Source organism: Macaca nemestrina, chromosome 10, assembly GCF_043159975.1.
Source record: "Macaca nemestrina isolate mMacNem1 chromosome 10, mMacNem.hap1, whole genome shotgun sequence".
NCBI classification, from domain to species: Eukaryota; Metazoa; Chordata; class Mammalia; order Primates; family Cercopithecidae; genus Macaca; species Macaca nemestrina.
The window spans coordinates 88,803,142-88,824,130 of NC_092134.1; the positions used below are offsets into that span (position 1 = coordinate 88,803,142).

The 20,989-nt window shown below is 36.5% G+C and overlaps 1 protein-coding gene and 1 long non-coding RNA gene across 6 annotated transcripts in view; both read left to right on the plus strand.

Annotated features, from left to right (window-relative positions):
* Positions 1-20,989, plus strand: part of LOC105470100 (neural EGFL like 2) — a 435,684-nt gene that overhangs the window by 104,439 nt on the left and 310,256 nt on the right. The gene's annotated exons all lie outside the window — the stretch shown is intronic.
* Positions 1,797-20,983, plus strand: LOC105470098 (uncharacterized). 2 transcript variants are annotated; one of them, XR_980278.3, is made up of 3 exons: positions 1,797-6,583; positions 17,893-17,969; positions 18,837-20,983. It is a non-coding gene; the product is annotated as an uncharacterized lncRNA (long non-coding RNA). The 2 variants fall into 2 exon arrangements; XR_011609218.1 differs by having other exon boundaries at positions 17,893-17,944.

Below are 20,989 nucleotides of genomic sequence, written 5' to 3' on the forward strand. Positions count from 1 at the left end.
TTAGGATAGTGCAAAATTTTCCTGGCTTTATACACAAATGCTCATATTCTTAATTAATATTAATGAAGAGAAATCTTATGGATATTTAAACCATTGATCTGGGTCACTGTTACAAATAATTCTTTTTTAATGAGTTCTATTGCATGTTGTTTGTATATACAGGTCATTTTTATTTCTTCCAACATAGTTTTGTTTTTATTTATCACCATTATTATAAGCAGCAGGAAGATATAAATATAGACTGATTTTCCTGATAATGACTATAATGCCTTAATTTTCTTTATAATTTTTGTTTGGGGTTGCCAAGTTTGCCAAGGGGCACATCAATATTCTGTAGAAGCATAATTAGTACAATGGTATATAACAGTCTTTCACGGATAGTATACAGGAATGAGAGAATTTTAGAAAGATCATATGAGAACAGGAATGGTGTAGTATAAATTCACCCGTGTGGCACAGATTGAAGCATGCGTGGGGAGGTGTGGGAGATGCACAAAATTAACCCCCCTCATTACACCATGCAAATTGCCGTCTTGCAGTCATCAGGTCCTCCTCCTTCTCAGATGCTGAAGCTGGGCTTCCAGACCAGCAGAAGAAAATGTCATAGCTCAATGTATTCTCACTTAGCTGATGAACTCACTTACAGTTGTGGCTATTAAAAGCTGATGGTCTACATGTTGAAATGACTGTTTATATCCGTTTATATTAGCAAAGTGTTCTATACTTCCCATGACTTTTCTTTACTCATAATATAATAAAAATGTCAGTATTCTAGTTCTGCTAGAAGAGCTGTAGACATATCTGGTTACCTGGCATTGAGGGTTTGGCTGTTTATTTATCCACATTGTAATAACACACCAATTTGAACACAAATTATCAAAATGTGTGTGTGCTTCTATACATGTGTGAGAGATCTATTAATCCGGCATTTATTATGTTTCAAGCAGTGTTCTAGGTAGTTTATATATATTAGTCCTGACCATGACCCTGTGTACTATTATTATTATTCCCGTTTTACAGATGGGAACCAAAGTAACCAGGTCCCAGCGAGGTTAAGTAACTTGTTTAAACTAGAAAATGATGGAACTGGCATCAAAATATAGTATACACTGACTCTAGAGTGTACACAATTATTAAGAAATGCTCATTTCAAATGTAGGTACATTTGTGTGGCAAGGGACTGATACTCACAATTTATCTATTACCTAAGTGATTCATATTGACATTTTTACTCACCATTCAAAGCATCCTCTGTTGACATAATTTCAGCCTCCTTTTTGTGCATTGGGAAACACCACGGTACCAAATTTTGTTACCATATTTCTCAGTGGAGTTTGTTACCTTTAATAATGGATATTTTCATGATGCATCTTCTAAATACTAAGAGACAGGTAGGATATAGGATTTGAAATTAAACCCCCTGGACTTCAGTTTCTAGATAAATTTTAAAAGTGAGAAAGGTAAACTCTATGGATTGTGGTTTGCTGATTTTTTTTTTTTTTTTTTTTTTTGAGACGGAGTCTCGCTCTGTCGCCCAGGCTGGAGTGCAGTGGCCAGATCTCAGCTCACTGCAAGCTCCGTCTCCCGGGTTCCCGCCATTCTCCTGCCTCAGCCTCCCGAGTAGCTGGGACCACAGGCGCCGCCACCTCGCCCGGCTAATTTTTTGTGTTTTTAGTAGAGACGGGGTTTCGCCGTGTTAGCCAGGATGGTCTCGATCTCCTGACCTTGTGATCCGCCCGTCTCGGCCTCCCAAAGTGCTGGGATTACAGGCTTGAGCCACCGCGCCCGGCCTGATATTATTATTAGAGTCCATTCTTCCATGAAGTAGCTTGGCAACATTACAATCAAGGATTCCCCCGTGCAGGTTTCACAAAGGCCATAGTTCACATCTTTAGAAGCTGTTGTACGGTGATTTTGTACTTCTACTTTAAGAAGATTTCAGGGTATTATAATAAAACTGGCACAATATAAGTCTTTAATGCCACATAAAAATCTGAATTGATTTAATGTAGAAATTAACGCTATTTTTTAGTTCAGTAAGGTACATTGCTTTTACCAAAAATGGGATAGAAAAGTCAAGACCTTAGCAATCAGAAAACCAAAATGTAGTTCTGAGTCCTGCAAAAGTATTTGGAAAAGGATCTGGCAGATATGAATCAACTTAAGAAAAAAAAAAAGCTTTCTTTGAATTCTTCTATAGTATTTGGTTTCAGAGGTAGCTATTGGGATCCACAGCTATGGTGATAATTAGATGAGATTATATAGGAAGCATGCAGCATGATGCCTGGCTCATAGTAAGTAGTCACTAAGTGCTACCTGTCATACGCTCATCTGGCCGTTGTAGTGTAGAGGTTAAGAGCAAAGTCTCTGGAGTAGACTACCTGAGCTCAAGTCCTAGTTCTACCTCTTATCGACTGGAAAACCTAATCAGTGGTTCTCAACCTGGGAGCAGTTTTGTCCCCCAGGGAATGTTTGGCATTGTCTGGAGACATTTTAGATTGCCACGATTAGGGATGAGGTTCCACTGGAGGATGTGGATGCTGCTAAACATCATGCGATATGCAGAGAAGCTCCCCACAACAAAGAATTATGTGGTCCAATATGTGAATATTGCAGAGATTGAGAAACTCTGACCTAGAACAAATAACTTACTCTTTCTGCAAAATAAGGACACTAATAGTACCAATGTAGTGAATTAAAAAAAAGCACTTAGGAAAGTGCCTCACATAGTAAGCAGTCAGTAAATAGTAGCTCTTGTTATTCATTCAACAAATATTGGTAAAATGCATACAAAAAAAAAAATTAGCCGGGCGTGGTGGCGGGCGCCTGCAGTCCCAGCTCTTAGGGAGGCTGAGGCAGGAGAATGGCGTGAACCCAGGAGGTGGAGCTTACAGTGAGCCAAGATCACACCACTGCACTCCAGCCTGGGCGACAGAGCAAGATTCCGTCTCAAGAAAAAAAAAATGTGTGTATATATATATGTATGTAAAATGCTCAGTGTGTGCTAGGCACTCTCCTAGATATTAAGCATCCAGTGGATGCCAAATAGGCCTGGCCCCTACCCTTGAGGATCTTGCTGTTTATGACTTTAGGGGTCGCTGTGAGGTGACGTCTGCTTCCTAGGGACAGCAGCATCTATCACTGTTAGAGCTACTTCATGCTGTCTATGTCCCCCTCCTCTCAAAATGCAATGCTTCTTCTTCATCTCTTTTTAAAAGTCTCTCTTCTAGACCTAGAAGAATCTATAGTTATATTTCAAAAGAACATAATTAGTCCCATATTTCCCAAAACACTCATCTAAACTTCAGCATTATAGACCCCTCACTCTGATCTATGAGCAGATATTGCTAATCTCTCCAAGCATACTTTGAAATTGAGGAGGTTTCATTCATGCCAATGGCTCTCCAGTTAGAGATTTTTCTTTGCCTCAGGACTTTCTCTCTTCCTTCCTCCAACTGTGGACATCCTAGTTTTTCTCCATCAGGGCTGGGATCCCTGAGTTTCTTCGGTAGCCTTCTCCCCTTATTCCTTCAGAACTTCAGGCTCCTGTTCTGGCTTATATAGCCTAATATGGCATCAGGGAGGGAAAGTCTATATTTCTTTTTCAGGTGCTATTTATTGAGGACACATTCTTGAGGTTCTAAGTGGGAAGTTTGAGTGTGGTTTCACCTGGAGGCCAAGCTATAAAATGGTGGCCTATGTCAGCAGTTCTAGGCTTGGGTAACTGTGTGCCAACCATTCCCAGTTCTGGAGCCAGTTCTGACAAGGACAGAGAATAGATTGGGATCTCACCCGCCTAGTATGGGAATAGAATTGGAATTCACTGTGCTAATGACTGGTTCCTGGTGTTCCTAAGAAAAGCCCCGTGCTGTTACATGCTGACTGAGTCATAGCTTTTCTGTGTGTTCCAATCTGTTGGCCCAGTTCTTCTGCTTTGGTTTCTTCTCAGCCCTGCAATTCTCTGAGTAACACAGTGTCTCTGAAAGGCTGATCACAGAACTATGATCTGTTCCTAACCATCTGTCTAGACTCCTTCCACTCCCCTCTCCATTTCTCCCACATACATTATGCCCTAGCAGTGTATAAAATACTGGTAGGTTGACAAATATGCCGTACTTCGTCATTCCTGTATGCTTTGTACATATTCTTCCTCTGCCTGGATTTTCCAGCTTGAGCAGGTCTGAGTTCACATTTACTTCTTTCACTATTAGACACTGAACGCCTGGCTTCCTTTGTCAGTATCTAGCTTACAGCTTGTTCAGTTATCGCATCCCTCTCTCTCCTCTTGGCTTCCACGTTTCTCCTCTTCCCACCAAAGTGTCAGGTGTTGCCAAGCTTACCCTGTTGGATTAGTGAAACCAGGATCTACTGAATTGAAATCAGTCACAGCATGATCTAGTAATCTAAATCTTCAGAGGAACTAACCATTATATACAATATTGCCTCTGTGTAAAAATTAGGGCAAGATCCTAAAAACGGATCAACCAATGATGTTTTAGAACACAGCCACATTTATGAGTTGTAGATTGACCACAGTAAGAATGCATGTGTCTGTGTAGGTATACATGCAAATATAACCTTAAGTGTATATATACACATATTTATAAATTGTATTTATACCTTTACTATATTTAGACTTTATGAAACAAGAGAAAAGAGTGACATAAATGCTACAAATAAGAAATTGCAAGAAAAACAAAATTAGAGCATGTGTTTAGTGAATGAGATTGTACAGATATAAGAGAGAAGGAATGAAAATGAGGGAATATGTGAATGAGTCATTGGATGTTAGTGTTTAAATAGGAAATATATTATTGATGTTTGGGCTTAATTTTCTAAATTAGAAGTGGAAATTATTATATTTTTTACATATCTGTATGTAATTCAGAAATACATCTATCTAAGTGTGATATTGAGGTAGAAATGCCCATATTATCATCCAAATGCCAGAAAGAAAACAATTACCAAAGGGGAAGAAATACATCACTTAGACTAGCATTCAGATCGGAAGTGCTGGGATGGAAGAAAGCAGCTTGTTTTAAACTCCACTCTGATATTTTTGTTTCAATAGGATTTTAAATCCTAACAACTTTCCTAGCCTGGACTAATGAGACAGTTGGACCTGGTAATTAGTATGGGCTGTGCCTCCCAGGACCTCCCATAAACCTTTGTACAGCATAAATTGTGTTTGTGTGTGAGATTATCAGGTATTGCCTAGAACTGTACCGCAAGTCCAAGGTTGTAAACCTTGCTTCAGTGGAGAATTAGGAGGGGAGGGAAGTAACTTATTCTTACACAGCAAGGTAGGCCATTGTTTTGTCTTCCAAGTCTTGGGAAAAGAAAATTAATTGAACTTCATTCAGCAAATTTTTATTGAACCCTTCTCTCTGTCTTGGGCTATAATTGCTGATAGTTATTGGGGTAGAAGAGAGGTATAATATACAGTTTTGCCCTTAAGGAGATTAAAACCTGTCTTTCTGAGGATGTAAGACTGGCATGTAAAGCAATTAGGCAAGAAACAGAGAAAACTATAAGGCAGCACAAAGTGCTACACTGAAAAATAATGAAAATGTGTAGTAAAGATATCAGAGCTGTGGACTAGCATTAAAAGGAGAGAACTGTCAAGAAGTTGGGATATGAGATGTTAAATTTTGATTGCAATATAATTCCAGGATTATTTTGATCCCCAGTTCTCCTCTGTTTTAGAGCGTAAAATATACTGAAGAAGTTATCTATAGAGCACTTTGTAGAACACCCAGGTTTTCCTTGAATTTTAAAAAAGGAATGTTACACAACAAAAGAAAACAAAAAGCAAGAACACTTATTTGTTAAGTGTTCTGAACATTCCATGTAGGCCAACTCACAACTACCCCCAAAACTGGTGGTGGAATTGAGAAAAAGTAAGTGTGAAGCTTACATTTAGCTCTGGAAGGTGTTTCTGGGCATTCAATTAGTAATTATTTTCTCTGATAATCTAGAAATTTATAACATTGCTAAGAAAATACTCAAACCACACTGTTACCATTGTACCTGTCAGAAATTTAGGTCTTCTGTTATTCCTTTTTCTAGGAAGATGTTAATCTTAGAATGCTAGAAAGGACTAAGTTCTTTTCATAGAGCTACAATCCTCATGCAGACCTGCCAGTTCATATCTTCCAAGGGGAAAGGAGAGTCTTTTGGCCTTAATATGTTAACAATATAAAGCACTATTGTAAATGTTTTTGTATGTGTTCTAGTTTAGTTCATTGTGGTTGTTATGTACAGTACCTTTAAATCATAATATTAAAATAGGTGGCAATGCCAAGAAATGTTGAGAACAAAGCAGATCTGTAACTGTTACTTAGTTACTTGGGCAGACAATATGCTCTTTGTTATGAAAAGGCGTGGAAGTAGGTGGCAAAGTCATCAATGAATAAGACATTCAGCTATACTTATTGATTGTTTTCTGCATGCAGATCACTGTGCTAAAAAGGAGAATTACAGAATTGATCCCTACACTTGGAAAGCATATTACACAATGAGAGAAGAAAGGATACACACCAAAATATGCATATCAATACCAGTGATGAAAACTAGTTAATAGGTATTTTCACTTTCCGTCTTTTCCACTTTCATGACATCTAGTACTTGCTTTAACTAAGCCTTTTATCACATTGTTTTGGTCTTCCATTCTAGACATAATCAACTAAAGATATAAAATAATTTCTCTTTATCTAGGGGAAATTATATCCATATCTGTTGATTCCAGGGGTTGGTTAAAACTGTGGCCCCAAAGGCCAATTTTGGGTCTCATTTTTATATGGCCCCTTGAGCTAAGACTGGTTTTTACATTTTTAAATGCTTGTAAAAAAGAAAAAAAGCAGTATGGAATAGAGGAGTATGTGGCCTGAAAAGACTAAAATTTTTACTGTCTGTTTTTATCCAGAAAAAAACTCTTATCCTCGTTTTTAAAGAATGAGACCCATGGGGAACATTTGAACAAGTCGTAGGAAGCTTGGGGAGATCGTTTACTTAGGGAATAGGCTAAGTTCCTGTAACAAAGAGACCCAAAATGCAGTGCTCAAATAAGAAAGGAGATTATTTCTTTTTTATGTAACAATCTAGAGGTAGGCAGGTGTTTCAGGGCTGATCCCCAGTCCTGCCACCTGAAATTACTCAAGGACGCAGTTTTTGTCTGTCTTCTAACTCCACACTACCTTTGTCCTCATTGAGGACATTCCAGTCTGAAAGAGAAGAAGAGTAGGGGACAATCAGTTTCCTTTTTAATAATAAAATATGGATTGTAGCACCTATGACTTCTGCTCACATCCCAGTGGCGAGGATTTACATTGCCCTTTCACTTTAGCTGCAAAGGATATAGGGGAATGCAGTTTCTAGCTGGGAAACCATGTGTGCACTGATAAAAGTAGAGAGTTTTATGACTTAGAAGAGGAAGAGAGTTATTGCTATTGGAGGACAATTAGCAATCTGCCACAGAGAGGTAAACAGTTTGTGGTACTGGATTATTCCTGATATTCATTGCAGAATTCTCAACATGATCATTATGTAATATATACTGAACATTTACTACATACTCAGTATATATTTGTTGAGCTCATTAAAGTGAACAGAAAACTGGAAGCAATACTTAGTCTAGGAATGGTCACTTAGGGAGAAATCTGTTCTTGAAATGGGAAAGACACAAGCATGGTGGAGTCAGATGTGAGACTCCTGGGAATGGTTAAATTAGCACTAGAGATTATAGAGCTCCCAGTAAGGTAAAGTACAGAGATTAGTTTAGACAGTAAGTGAATCTTCTGAACTTTATGCAGGGGTAATATCAGTATTTAAATAGTGAGTTTAATTTTAAGAAAACTCACAATGGTGGGAAAAACTTCAAGAGGACGGTAAGATGGGGCTGGCGGTGGGTTGTGAGTTTAAGTGGGAGTTGGGTGTGGTGTCCATGTGGTAAATGGGGCAAGTCCAGTCCCCCCACAGATAAAAGTCATGCAGGCAGCGTTTGATAGATCTAGAATTCTGACACCTTTAAAGCAAAATTCCTGAATTCCTGAGGGGCAACAGAGAGAGAGGGAGAGAGAATGAGATTTGGCAAGATTCTGACAGAACATCAAAGCCTCAACCAAGCAGATGGGTGTGCAGGGCAGAGTGTAGAGTTCCAGGCTGGGAGACTGAAGCAGAAGCTCAACTTTGTAGACTAGGCCAACATGATGGGGCTGGGAAATGATTTATTTTAGAGGCTGCACACATTCCCAGAGCTCTTTTTTTTTTTTTTGGTCAAATCTCTGAGCAGCAAGACTTCTGATTTTCTGGCATCATGATCATAACAGGCTCAGAAACTGGGAGGTGGCAGATTTGGGGCCTGGGGAAACAGGGACAGGGACTGACATGAAGGCTGGTATGTGAAACTCTGGTTGGAAAAGTTGATTACAATATGCCCCATGCCCTGTGGTACTTTATAATGCTATTTTCTTTCTTGCAGTGAAAATACTCATAGAAAAAATGTAGCTCAATTTTGAGAGGGTGATTAATCATGATAACTGATATTTTGGTGTCCTGTTATTCTGAAATAATTTGATTATTATAATTAAAGAAGGATAAAAACAGAACAAACTCCCAAAATTGATGTTTCAGGTCAAATTAGCCTATTAGGTAGAATATGAAATTGTGCATTTCAGTACTTCAGCTCTGCATAATTGATGGGACACCATGTACTATCTCTTTGGCTATTCAGCAACGATTCTGTTAGAATCTGCTTGTGGAGTCTGAGGTTGCACAATTCATAACTTTCACATTTTATAGGTGTAAAAATCTTTTATACGTCATTATTTTTTATTCCTTCTAATTAATAGGTATGAATAAAATGTTAAGGCTATATAATAGAAATCTTACCTTCATCTTGTTTTCTTCTTTTTATGCTAATCATTTTACTAGAGCCATGTCAAAACAGTAACACATATGTGGTTAGAAAAACAACCAGTTTTTTCAAAGAACATTCATTTCTTTCCTCTTAGGGACTATATGAATATTTGATCAGATCTCAAAGAAAATAAAAGAAAGGCTTGTGATTCAGTTTTCACTTTGGAAACTTTGACTTATAAACATTTCTCTTTTGCACTTTTTTAAAAGATAGATGGTTACTATCTTAATAGATGAACACTTTGCAAACACTAAGTGTATGTGTGTTTAAGAAATAACCAGGTACTATCTATGGGATAATTTAAAATGAGAAAAATTACCTAATTATTAAATTAGGTAATTATTAAATATATAAACTTTAATGCTAAGGTGAATAATTTGTTAATTTAAGCACTACTTCATGCAGTAATGACTGGTGTCAGTATACGAAGGTGCAGTTGAACCTTTTCATGTATTCTTAAGGATAAGACCAGTGAAAACTCAAGTTTTTTTCTTTTCTTTAAAGAAATTCAAACATTTGTTCAAGTTTCAGTAGCTTTAGTCAAGGCAGACACATATTCTATAAATTATCGATGGTTCATGAATTTAATGATTCTTAGGAATTTAAGACATGGGTTAATGATATTAGCTGACAAATTGCAGGCATTCAGTTTGGGTTCAATTTGATATAACGTTTTGGACTGGTTTAAATAAAAGTCTAGCAAATTACTGATTCTTAAATTTGATACATGTGTTAAAAGGATTTTGTTGAGACTGCTACTTAATAGGTACGAGACAGTATCAACAGTGGAAGGCAGTCAGGCTATTAAAGTTGTGAATGACATCATCATCATCATCATTATCTTCATCTTCATCATCATCAGTTATCATCATTCTTTTTATTTTCTTAATGTTTCTGCCTTATTTGATCTTTTTTGAATATGTGATCTTATTCTTGAGTAGTAGTGCAGTTAGAGGAAGAGATGATAAAGAGAAAGGCTGTTTGGACTGGTTTACCCACTCAGTTTTGCTGGTATCAAAACAGCTGGTACCTTAGTTGATGAGGTTCTGAGGGACTGCTTCACACTAGCCAAAAGTATTAATCTGATTATAAACTCAAGTGCCAATTTTAATTTTAATCTGAAATGAGAATTATAGCAGTGAACTAAATCAGAGTACTTATTGTCGTTGATCACTACTACTGTCTCTGGAGGAAAGTACACTCTAGAAGCCAAATAATTATCAGAATTTTCCTTGCTAGCATGGAATGAAAACAAATGAAATAGAATAGTCTTCAGAACTTATATTTGTTATATATAAATCTTAATACTTTAATTTTAAGTTCTAAATCATAGAGACATTTTATTATTTGAAGCCCCCCCCATATCCTGACTTTTATTAATGAAAATTCCAACATATACTTCAAATGATTTGCTTAAGGTCAACCATTATAGTTGTTGGTTCTGGGAATAGAACCTGCTATTTTTTTTGTTTGATTAGTTGATTAATGCTTATACTTATGATTTCTGATTATATTAATGTATGTATACTTTTATGTGGTTGAAGATTCACAACATTAAGCCAACACACATTTTTTTAATGATACATGTGGAAATGTATATGTTTATTATGCATTGAATCAAATTGTAATTAGCTGTAGATTTGAAGGAAATTTTGGGGGTTTGGATGGAACTGGAGGTGTTTGGGAGTTTAATTGCAGTAAGTAGGTAGAAGGGGAATTTCCAAATTGGTTTTCTAAGAGTATGTTTTTGTTCTCTTCTAAACCAGTAATGTAAAGGGCATATAAATGTGTTAAGGGAGAGGAAGTTGCATCATTAATTGTGGGTTTGTGTGCAGAATGTGAGAAAATATTTGCAAACTACCCATCTGACAGGGGAATAATAACCAGAAAATATAAGGAGCTCAAACAACTCTATAGGGAAAACAATTTAATAACTTGGTTTAAAAAAATGGGCAAAAGATCTGAAAGACATTTCTCAGAAGAAGACATACAAATGTCAAACAGCTATATGAAAAAGTGCTCAACATCATTGATCATCAGAGAATTGCAAATCAAAACTACAATAAGATACAATCTCACCCCAGTCAAAATGGCTTTTATCCAAAAGACAGGCAATAACAAATGCTAGAAACAATGTGTAGAAAAGGGAACCCTCTTATACTGTTAGTGGGAATGCAAATTATTACAACCACTATGGAGAATGGTTTGGAGGTTCCTCAGAAAACTAAGATAGAGCTACTATAACATCCAGAAATCCCACTCCCAGGTTTGTACCCAAAAGAAAGGAAGTCAGTATATCAAAGAGATATCTGCACTCCCATATTTATTGCAGCACTATTCACAATAGCCAAGATTTGAAAGCAACCAAAACGTCCACCAACAGATAAATAGATAACTAAAATATGGCACTTATACACAATGAGTACCATTCAGCACAAGAAGAATGAGATCCAGCTATTTGCAGCAACATGGATGGAATTGGAGGTGTTTATGTTAAGTGAAAGAAGTCAAGCACAGAAAGACAAGCTTTGCATCTTCTCACTTTTTTGTGGGAGCTAAAAATTAAAATAATTGAACTCATGGAGATAGAGAGTAGAAGGATGCTTACCAGAGGCTGGGAAGGATGGTTGGGTGGGGGCCAGTGATAAAGAATTAGGGATGGTTAATGGGGAAAACAAACAAACAAACAAACAAACAAAACAAAAAACAGAAGAAGACCTAGAATTTGCTAGCACAACAGGGTGGTTATAGTAAAAAATAATTTAATTGTACTTTTAAAAATAACTGAAAGAGTATAATGGGGTTGTTTATAACACAAAGGATAAGTGCTTGAGGTGATGAATACCCCATTTACCCTGATGTGATTACCTCAATATCATTGCATGCCTATATCAAAATATCTCATGTAACTCATAAATATATATACCTATCATGAACGCACAATTTTTCTTTTAAAGTTACAAAATTGTGGGTATGTGGGGAACTCATACGTTTTACTCAGTAATTTTTAAAGCAGAATTATTTTAAAATTGTCTTTTAAAAAAGCCTTCTGTTTTGCAATTTAGTGCAGTTTACTCTCTATAGTTTAGGTTATAGTATCTAGATGAGAGGAGATTGTATGATATAAATAATTTTCTATGTTTGAAAAGCCTGATGATTCTAAGATCAAGTGCAATTTAAAATAAGGGTTAATCTGCCCCTGGAGTATGCATCACTGTAGTGTTGGTAGGACACTATTGTGTAAAACAGGAAGCACGTTGGCCTGGGTTAGGATCCTGGCTCTGCCACTTGAATTTGGTGGGTTCATCCCTATATACCGCTGTAATTGCTTTTGTAAGTTTATAGAAACGAGCTCTGATTTTGAGCCACTTTTGATGACGACCCAAGTGTCTTGGCTTCTCTGTGCTTCCATTTTCTCATCAGCAATTTCTGTTATTATAGAGAAATTTATTCAATCCTAACAATCCTATTTATTCAAAATTGTCATGAGGCTTAAATGAGATTGTTCATGTTTAAAGACTTTGGAAACTTTGTATATAGTGTTAATCAAATTTTAATGGCTTTTAAAATTGTTACCATTTTGTCTTATAAGTTTGCATTATAAAAGCATGAGCATATTGAAGGAAGAGCAATGGAGAGTAACTATAATAATAGTTTTAACTTAATATATTTCTAACCTGAATTTAGAAGACAATAACATTTGATAGTTAAGTACTGAAAAAAAATGGTAATCTCGTGAGTTTTGAAATATTTTAAGTCAACCATTCTATGTCTGAAATTAGACAGTTTTTTTAATAGAATTTTTACATTGTATTTTTATTAGTCTGGTTATGTGGGAGAAAATCAAGTTAGGTTTCTACACACTGCAGTGGGCAGAAACTCATTTAATTCATGATGACAGTTGTGGTGATACTTTTTAATCACAAAGAAGAAAATGATGCTTACCTATTTCTTTGTTATTGGAAGATGGACAAATTCCTTCTCTTTACATTTACTGCTAACACACAAAATATATTTAAGGGGTTTACTTACACTGACAATGAACTATCTCAAAAATAAATGAATAAGCCGGGTGCAGTGGCTCATACCTGTAATTCCAACACTTTGGGAGGCCGAGACGGGCAGATCACCTGAAGTCAAGAGATCGAGACCATCCTGGCCAACATGGTGAAAACCCCCCTCTACTAAAAATACAAAAATTAGCTGAGTATGGTGGCATGCACCTGTAGTCCCAGCTATTCGGGAGGCTGAGGCAGGAGAATCTCTTGAACCGGGGAAACGGAGGTTGCAGTGAGATGAGATCGCACCACTGCACTCCAGCCTGGTGACAGAGCAAGACTCTGTCTCAAAAAAAAAAAAAAAAAAAAAAAAAAAAGGAAATGAATAAAGCAGTATGATTTATAATAGCTATAAAAATACTTAGGTGTAAATTAAATCAAGGGGTAAAAGACGTCTACAATGAAAACTGTGAAACACTGATGAAAGAAATTGAAGAAGACACAAATAAATGGAAAGATATCCTGTGTTCATGGACTGGAAGAATTAATGTTATTAAAATATCCATACTACCTATAGTTATGTACAGATTCAATGCAATTCCTATTAAAATTTCAATGGCATTTCCCCACAGAAATAGAAAAAACAATTCTAAAATTTATATCAAACTACAAGAGGCCCCAAATAGCCAACGCAATCTGGAGCAAAAATAACAAAGCTGGAGGCATCACACTACCTGACTTTAATATATTACACTACAAAACTGTAGAAAACTGCATGGTACTGGCATAAAAACAGATATGTAGACCAATGAAACAGAATAGTTATAGCCAAGAAATAAATCCATACATTTCTAGTCGATTGATTTTCAACAAAAGTGCCAACAGCACACAGCGGGGAAAGGACAGTCTCTTCAATAAACGGTGTTGGGAAAACTGGATATCCACATGCGTAAGAATGAAATTAGACCCTTATTTCACACCATATACAGACATCAACTCCAAATGGATTAAAGACTTAACTGTAAGACTACTAGAAGAAAACAGGGAAAAACTTCTTGACATTGGTCTAGGCAATACATTTTTGGTATATGACCCCAAAAGCACGGGTAACAAAGGCAAAGAGGCAAATGAGATTGCATTAAACTAAAAAGTTTCTGCACAAAAATGGAAACAATCAACAGAGTGGAGAAACAATGTACAGAATGGAAGAAACATTTGTAAACAGTACATCTGCCAAGGGGTCCATATCCAAAATATATAAGAAACTCATGCAACTCAATAGCAAGAAAACAAATAACCTGATTAAAAAATGGGCAAAGAACCTAAATAAAATTTCTCAAAAGAAGTCATACAAATAGTCAAAATGTATGTGAAAAAATGCTCAACATCACTAATCATCAGGGAAATGCAAATTTGAAAAATTGAGGTATCACCTCACACCTGTTAAAATGACTGTTATCAAAAAGACCTATGATAACAATTACTGGCAAGGACAAGGAGAAAAGAGAACCCTTGTTCACTGTTGGTTTGAATGTAAATTGGTATAGCCATTATGAAAAATAGTGTAAAGTTTCTCATCAAATAAAAAATAGAACTACTATGTGATCCAGGAATTTCACTTCCGGGTATGTATCTAAAGGAAATTAGTATCTTGAAGAATATTTGTACTCCCATGTTCATAACAGCATTATTGACAGTACCTAACCTATGGAAATAATTTAAAATGTCCACCAGTGGATGAATGAATAAAGAAATACTGGTATATACACACAATGGAATATCATTCAGCCTTACAAAAAGAAAGAAGTCATATCTTTTGCAGCAACGTGGATAAACTGGAGGACAAACTGCTCAGTGAAATAAGGCAGGCACAGAGAGATGAATACTGCATGATCTCATTGTACATGGAATCTAAAAACATTGAATTCATAGAAGCAGAGAGTAAAATGGTGATTTCTGGGGGCTAGGAGTGGGGGAAAATGAGAGATATTAGTGAAAGAGTATGAAGTTTCATTTATGCAGATGATAAGTTCTGGAAATCTACGTATAGTGTGTGGTGACTATAGTTACTAACACTGTATATAGATGAAATTCAAATTTTCTCACCATACATTTAAAAAATGCCAACTATGTGAGGTGATGGATCTGTTAGGAACCTTGATGGTAGTAATCATTTCACAATAGATATAGATGCCAAAACATCACATTGTACACATTAAATATATACAATTTTAATTTGTTAATCAAATCCCATTAAGAAGAGAAATTTGGCCACCAAATAAAGAAGAAAGGAATTCCAACGTGACTCTATTTTTCAGTAAACACCCATGTTTGCTACTATATGCATAATTTCATTAAGTACAGTCTATTTTAGAAATAAGTCAGATTCTTTCTCTCTCTCTCTCTGTCTCCTCCTCCCCCCGCCTTTCTTCGTTAACTGTGTATGTATATAGTGAATACTTAGCATATTGTCTAAATCCCTGGAAATTTTTACTGTAGCCACATATGAACTCATCACTCCATTCTGGTAGTCCCATGACTAAAAATGAATATTTTGATGTAATTGCTTCTGAGCTACTTCATTATTTATTAATAATTGCTTTAAACAGCTACAGGTTGTTTTCTTAATGGGATTTTTAGGCTCTATGCACAATAAAAATGGAAAACATTGAAATACATTTTAGGTTTAAACTCAAGCAGTTCTCCAGTTAAAAAGCTCCCATGCAGCATGGTCATGTTGATAAGTTTTTCTATAGAGCTTACTAGTAGCATTTCAAGGCCTGTTTCTCAGCCTCTTTTTCTCTAAGCAGCAAATCAAATGATCTTTGTCCCTGCTTCAGAAAGAATTTCACTTTACGTTGATTTTTGTCCATAAAAGAATGATATTTCATAATTTTCTGGAAACAGAGAGTGGTAGGCAGGATTGTATGCTAAGAATAATTTGATGGTCAAAACTTGTATATCAATTTTCAAACTTGGAAACTAGTATTTTGTGGCTGAGTTTGGGATACTTAGAATGAAAGTAAGCTCAGAAAATTACAAGGGTGTTATGGCAGTTGTTGGTTTTCATGGATTCCACAGCCTCATTGCTTGTAAGAGTAATAATAATAACTATTATACTTCTCACAGTAAACCCATGGTCTTTACTACATGCTATGAACAGCTAATAATCTCCATGGTTGGAATTGGAACCTCATTCTTCTGGCTTCAAAGTTTGTTCCTGTAACCACTGCACTTTATTTTTCTGTATTTGATTCCTAGCAGGATTCCTTGTTGAAAGATTGCTTAATGCATATCTAAATTAAAATTTTTGCCAGATGCGGTGGCTTATGCCTGTAATCCCAGAAATTTGGGAGGCCGAGGCGGACAGATCACTTGAGGCCAGAAGTTCAAGACCAGCCTGGCCAACATGATGGACCATTGTCTCTACTAAAAAAAATACCAAAATAAATAAATAAATAAATAAATAAATAAATAAAAATCAGCCAGGTGTGGTGGCACACACTTGTAGTTCCAGCTACTTGGGAGATTGAAGCACAAGAATCAGTTGAACCTGGGAGGCGGAGGTTGCAGTGAGCCGAGATCACATCACTGCACTCCAGCCTGGGCAACAGAGCAAGACTCTGTCTCAAAAAAAAAAAAAAATTAATTCTGAAAACTTTAATGATAATAGAAATAAAGTAAAATTAATTCCTGGATGGTGGTTTCCTTGACTTGATTTAATGATCAGTGCCAGAATTGGGTCTTATCTTATTAATCATGGGAACTTAGAGTCTCTCTGAACATTATGTAATCCTTGAGATGAAAATATAAGGCAGGAATGCCAATTTTACAAATTTGGAAATAGAAATGCAAATGAGTAAAATGACCTTTCTTAAAATCACTACTCAGCTAGTTACTTAAAGAACTAAAAACGTTATCTTATATAATTACTTTTTTCTGAATTATTTTCTGTGTTGGTGCACTTTTATTTGCATTTGTTTGTGACTGGCAATTAGGCATGGATAAAGGATGCCATGTTCAGGAACAGTACAATTTAGTGGAAAGAACACTGGCCCAAAAATTGTCATCCCCATTATACCTCTAACTGCTGGTGTTTTGGGGTGAACATGGAAATGTTCCATGGCTTTTTTTGCTCATTTTAAAAAAGGAAGTAGTAATTGTTGCTGCTGTCAAGTCTCCAGGGCTTTGTGAGAACAAAATGGAACATGAGTTCAAAAGGAAAAAATATATTATTATACAATTTTGCAGGATAAAAGTTGTATAGTATATGTGCAGCATTATAGAATATGTGTGTGTATGTGTTTGTATTTATTAAGCTTATATATGCTGCCCCTGCTGTGCTACTGACTTAGTGTTTCTGTGGTCCATCCTTTCATTCTCCTCTCATTCCTGTGACTCCTGTGATTTACTCAGGCATGCCTATGATTTTAGGTAACACAATCTGGTGACTTCTAAATCTATATTGCCAACTTTAACCTCTTTCATATCAAATTCTGAAGTACTAGCATTCTACTGGACGTGTCCACATGTATGTTACATGGCATTTTAAAATCACTATTTCTAAAACTGAAATCCCATTTGGGTACCATCAGGCTTCTACTGCATTTCCTTTCATTACGTCTGTGCAGCTGGAAACATTGCAGTCAATTGGATTCCTTTTCCTCCTTTCTTTTACCTTTTGTATGTGATTTATTAGTGACCAAGTTCTTTAGATTCTACTTTCTACATATATCCTGAATCCTACCCCTCCTGTTTACTCTGATGCCACTTACAGGGTTTATGCCCTCATCAAGTCCTTCCTGGACTTGGACATAATGAATTCTTGAAAACATGTTTTTAAGGGGAACAATACATTTAAGTATTTTAGGGTGAGCTAAGGGTTGGAAGCAGAAGGTGTTCTGTGGACAGAGAACCGAAAATTATGATACAATCATGACTTACACTTCCTCTATGTACTCTCTCTGTCACATTCAGGAAATCTTAAAAATCTTCATCTGTGTCCTGGGCTTCTGGGCTGGAGCACCAGGTGAGGAGACCATCCAGAGGCTATGGTAAATCAAGTTGGGTTTTCTCTCTCCCATGGGTGTTCTACAGTGCCCCTTACTCCGTTATAGGTGGGAGGCTCATGGAAGCCCATTTTTAAACAATTGTACAACTTGTTGAACTTGGTTAGTCAGGATGGAAAAAAAAAAGAATATTATTGTTCTTATCCCTATAGCATAAGCAGAATGGGGCTTCTGCTGACTTTGTTCATGCTGGAGGGTCCCTCCTTCTTGCAAGCCATCCCATCCCCATAGAGGTAGCAAAACAGGAAGACAATGGGCTGGGAGGAGAGGTTGAATAGGATAAGAGGTCTTGTCCTGAATTGTGACCCTGCATGAGTGAATGAACTTCAAGTCTAAGCTGGATGGAGGCCTCATAGCACCCCATCTACCACCCTGGTGGGGTGGAGGATGGTTCTGCTGTGCGGGTCTCCTTATGCACTTCATTAAGCACCCCAATACAAATTATCCATCTACCTCAGAGTTCCCTTGGACCTTCCCTCATCAACATGCCTGACAAGCAGTGCAAACACTATTAGCTCAGTATCACCATTACTAGTCTAGTCAAAGCCAAAGAAAATCAATTTGATTTGGGAAAGGTAGTTTAGGGGTGTCAAAATATGATATTTAAATATGTGAAATCTAACCTGTATAAGTTAATAATTACCAAATTGCCAGACTTCTCAAGCGGTCTCTTTCCAGTTTTTTTCTTTCTTGAAGCAACCCTTCCACATGGCCACTAGAGAAATTTTTTTTCAAAATGCGGATTGATCAATTTTTTTGATGTTTTCCCTTCACCTACAGTTTCCTTCACCATGTTTTCAACCATAGTGACGTACATTTTTACTAATATTCAAATGTGATTCATTCTTCCAGGTTCTTCATTCTTTTACCTTAAGGCCAATCTTTACTTGTCATTTCATCTGAAAGCAAAACAAAGTTAAAAAGTAAGTGAACAAAATACAGCCTCTCAGCTCTGTTCACAAATCTAACTCCAAAAGCAATAGTGAATAATATAGACATTTAATAAAGTTCTTCTGTGCATACAAAACAACACAACAGCCTAAGAATCTTCTTTGAGCATCTTATCTGTAAAGTTCCATCTTGTAAGGCAGCTGCCACACATTTCCAAATTCCTTTTCTCTTACTGTAAGAGCTCTATCTCTTTGGGCCACATCCTTGAACCTCTCTGTGGGTCTGAGCATCATTTCTGTATTCACTGTAATCCTTTCTCCATTTTTCTCATTTGCATCCCCATCTATCATCCTGTTCAGCAAGACAAAGGATGCTGCTGAAGTTCTACCTGCCTGAAAAGAGGAGAAGCATAATAAATATTTATAATTTAATTTCAGTTTGCTTTTAGCTATTAAATTAAAATGAAGTAATGTCGTTTGTGAATGATTCACTTCTGTATAAATTAGAATGAATTAAAAGTTAACACTAGATGAAATCATTCTCAATTAGATTTTGCATGCTTCCTTGAGGAAACAAAAAATTTTGGAGCTAAGAGGAATGTTGTGGAATCTCCTCCACAGCCTGTCTTATCCGTAATAGAGCCTGGGGAGAAACTATTGCATTGATTAGGGCAAACGTTTCAGATTACTGTTATGCTTTTGAGTTATGAAAGTTGATTGGGAATGTTGAAGTTTCTTTTTTGCAACAAGATAGTTTCTTTTTTCTAAAACTTTGAACAACTATCCCAAGTCTGACTTCATTACCTTGGATGAGGTACCTGTTCCTGAACCGATTACTGTGCGCAGGGATAGGTGATGCCCTGATTGGTCAGGTCTGTGTCACATGACCAATTGTAGCAGAGAGGAAGTCAAGGGTTGAGAGTGGGGAGGGATCATTTCTCAGTGGTAAATAGGGAGGTTTTTTGTTTGTTTGTTTGTTTTGTTTTGTTTTAAACCAGGAGAGTAAATTGATAATGGTGATGGAAACAGCAGGTGTCCCATTAAGTTGGCCTGTGAGGTCCTGCCTCATCCAGTTTCCCAGCCCCATCCAGCAATGTCTGCTGTTCATTCGCTAAATGTTTTACAGTGCATAGGACAATCCTGCACAAAGAAGGATTGTCCTCTCTAAATACCAGTTCTTCCATTGAAAACTACTTATCTAGACTGAAGCATAGGAAAGAGGAGAGTAATCACAATACAAACTGCATGTCTACCTCTCGTCAATCTTCTTTGCATACACTATGAATAGGAGAGCCTATGCTCAGCTAGCAGATTGTTTGAATGATAGGTTTTTACTAAGTGCATTTTTATCCTTATCTGTTTCCCCATATAATCTGGGTCCAGAGGTTGGAATACAAGGCTAAAATATGCAGAAGTTCAGGATAAAAGTTTCTCCTCTCTTAAGTAAACTTTCCTTGGCTAAGCTTTCTCTAAGCCTGGGGAAGAAATGGGAATTAAGTTCTATGTATTCTTTTTTTCAATATCTATGGTGAGATAATTTGATCTTAATACCTCTTCCACTGCACAGAAGGCTGAGAGTGACTAATTTCAATGATCTTTTAAAAATCTATTTATAGCAAACCTTCTGGCTGAAGAAACCAATGTGGAGGGTGGCACATAGATTTAAATCCAGTTTTCTGTCATGAGGTGTCATGATTAGAAGCTAACTAGTTCTAGTGTGGTCGTTTAGGTCCTATTCTAGGAAGCACATCTTTTTGTTCATTGTTGACACCGATGTTGCTGTGGTATCTAGAATATAGGAATTGTGTAAAGAGAAAACTTGGGAGTGTACATCCTCAAATAAGGTTTTTTGATTCTTTGCTTCAAAGGTGACATTTTTGAAAACAGATTCCTGAAACACAAGTTCAATAATTCATGTGTGATTTTATTGTCCCATGTTATTATATGTAGCATAAAGTCTTGTTGAAAAAGAATTTACCAAGAGTCTGAAACTCGGTATTTATCAGCTGCTACTGATATACTTGATAAAGTTTTTTGAAAGATGTTACATGTAAAAGATACTTCATAAAATCAAATTCTAGTCTATTCTTAGTATATGTTTTGTTTCTTTTTTAG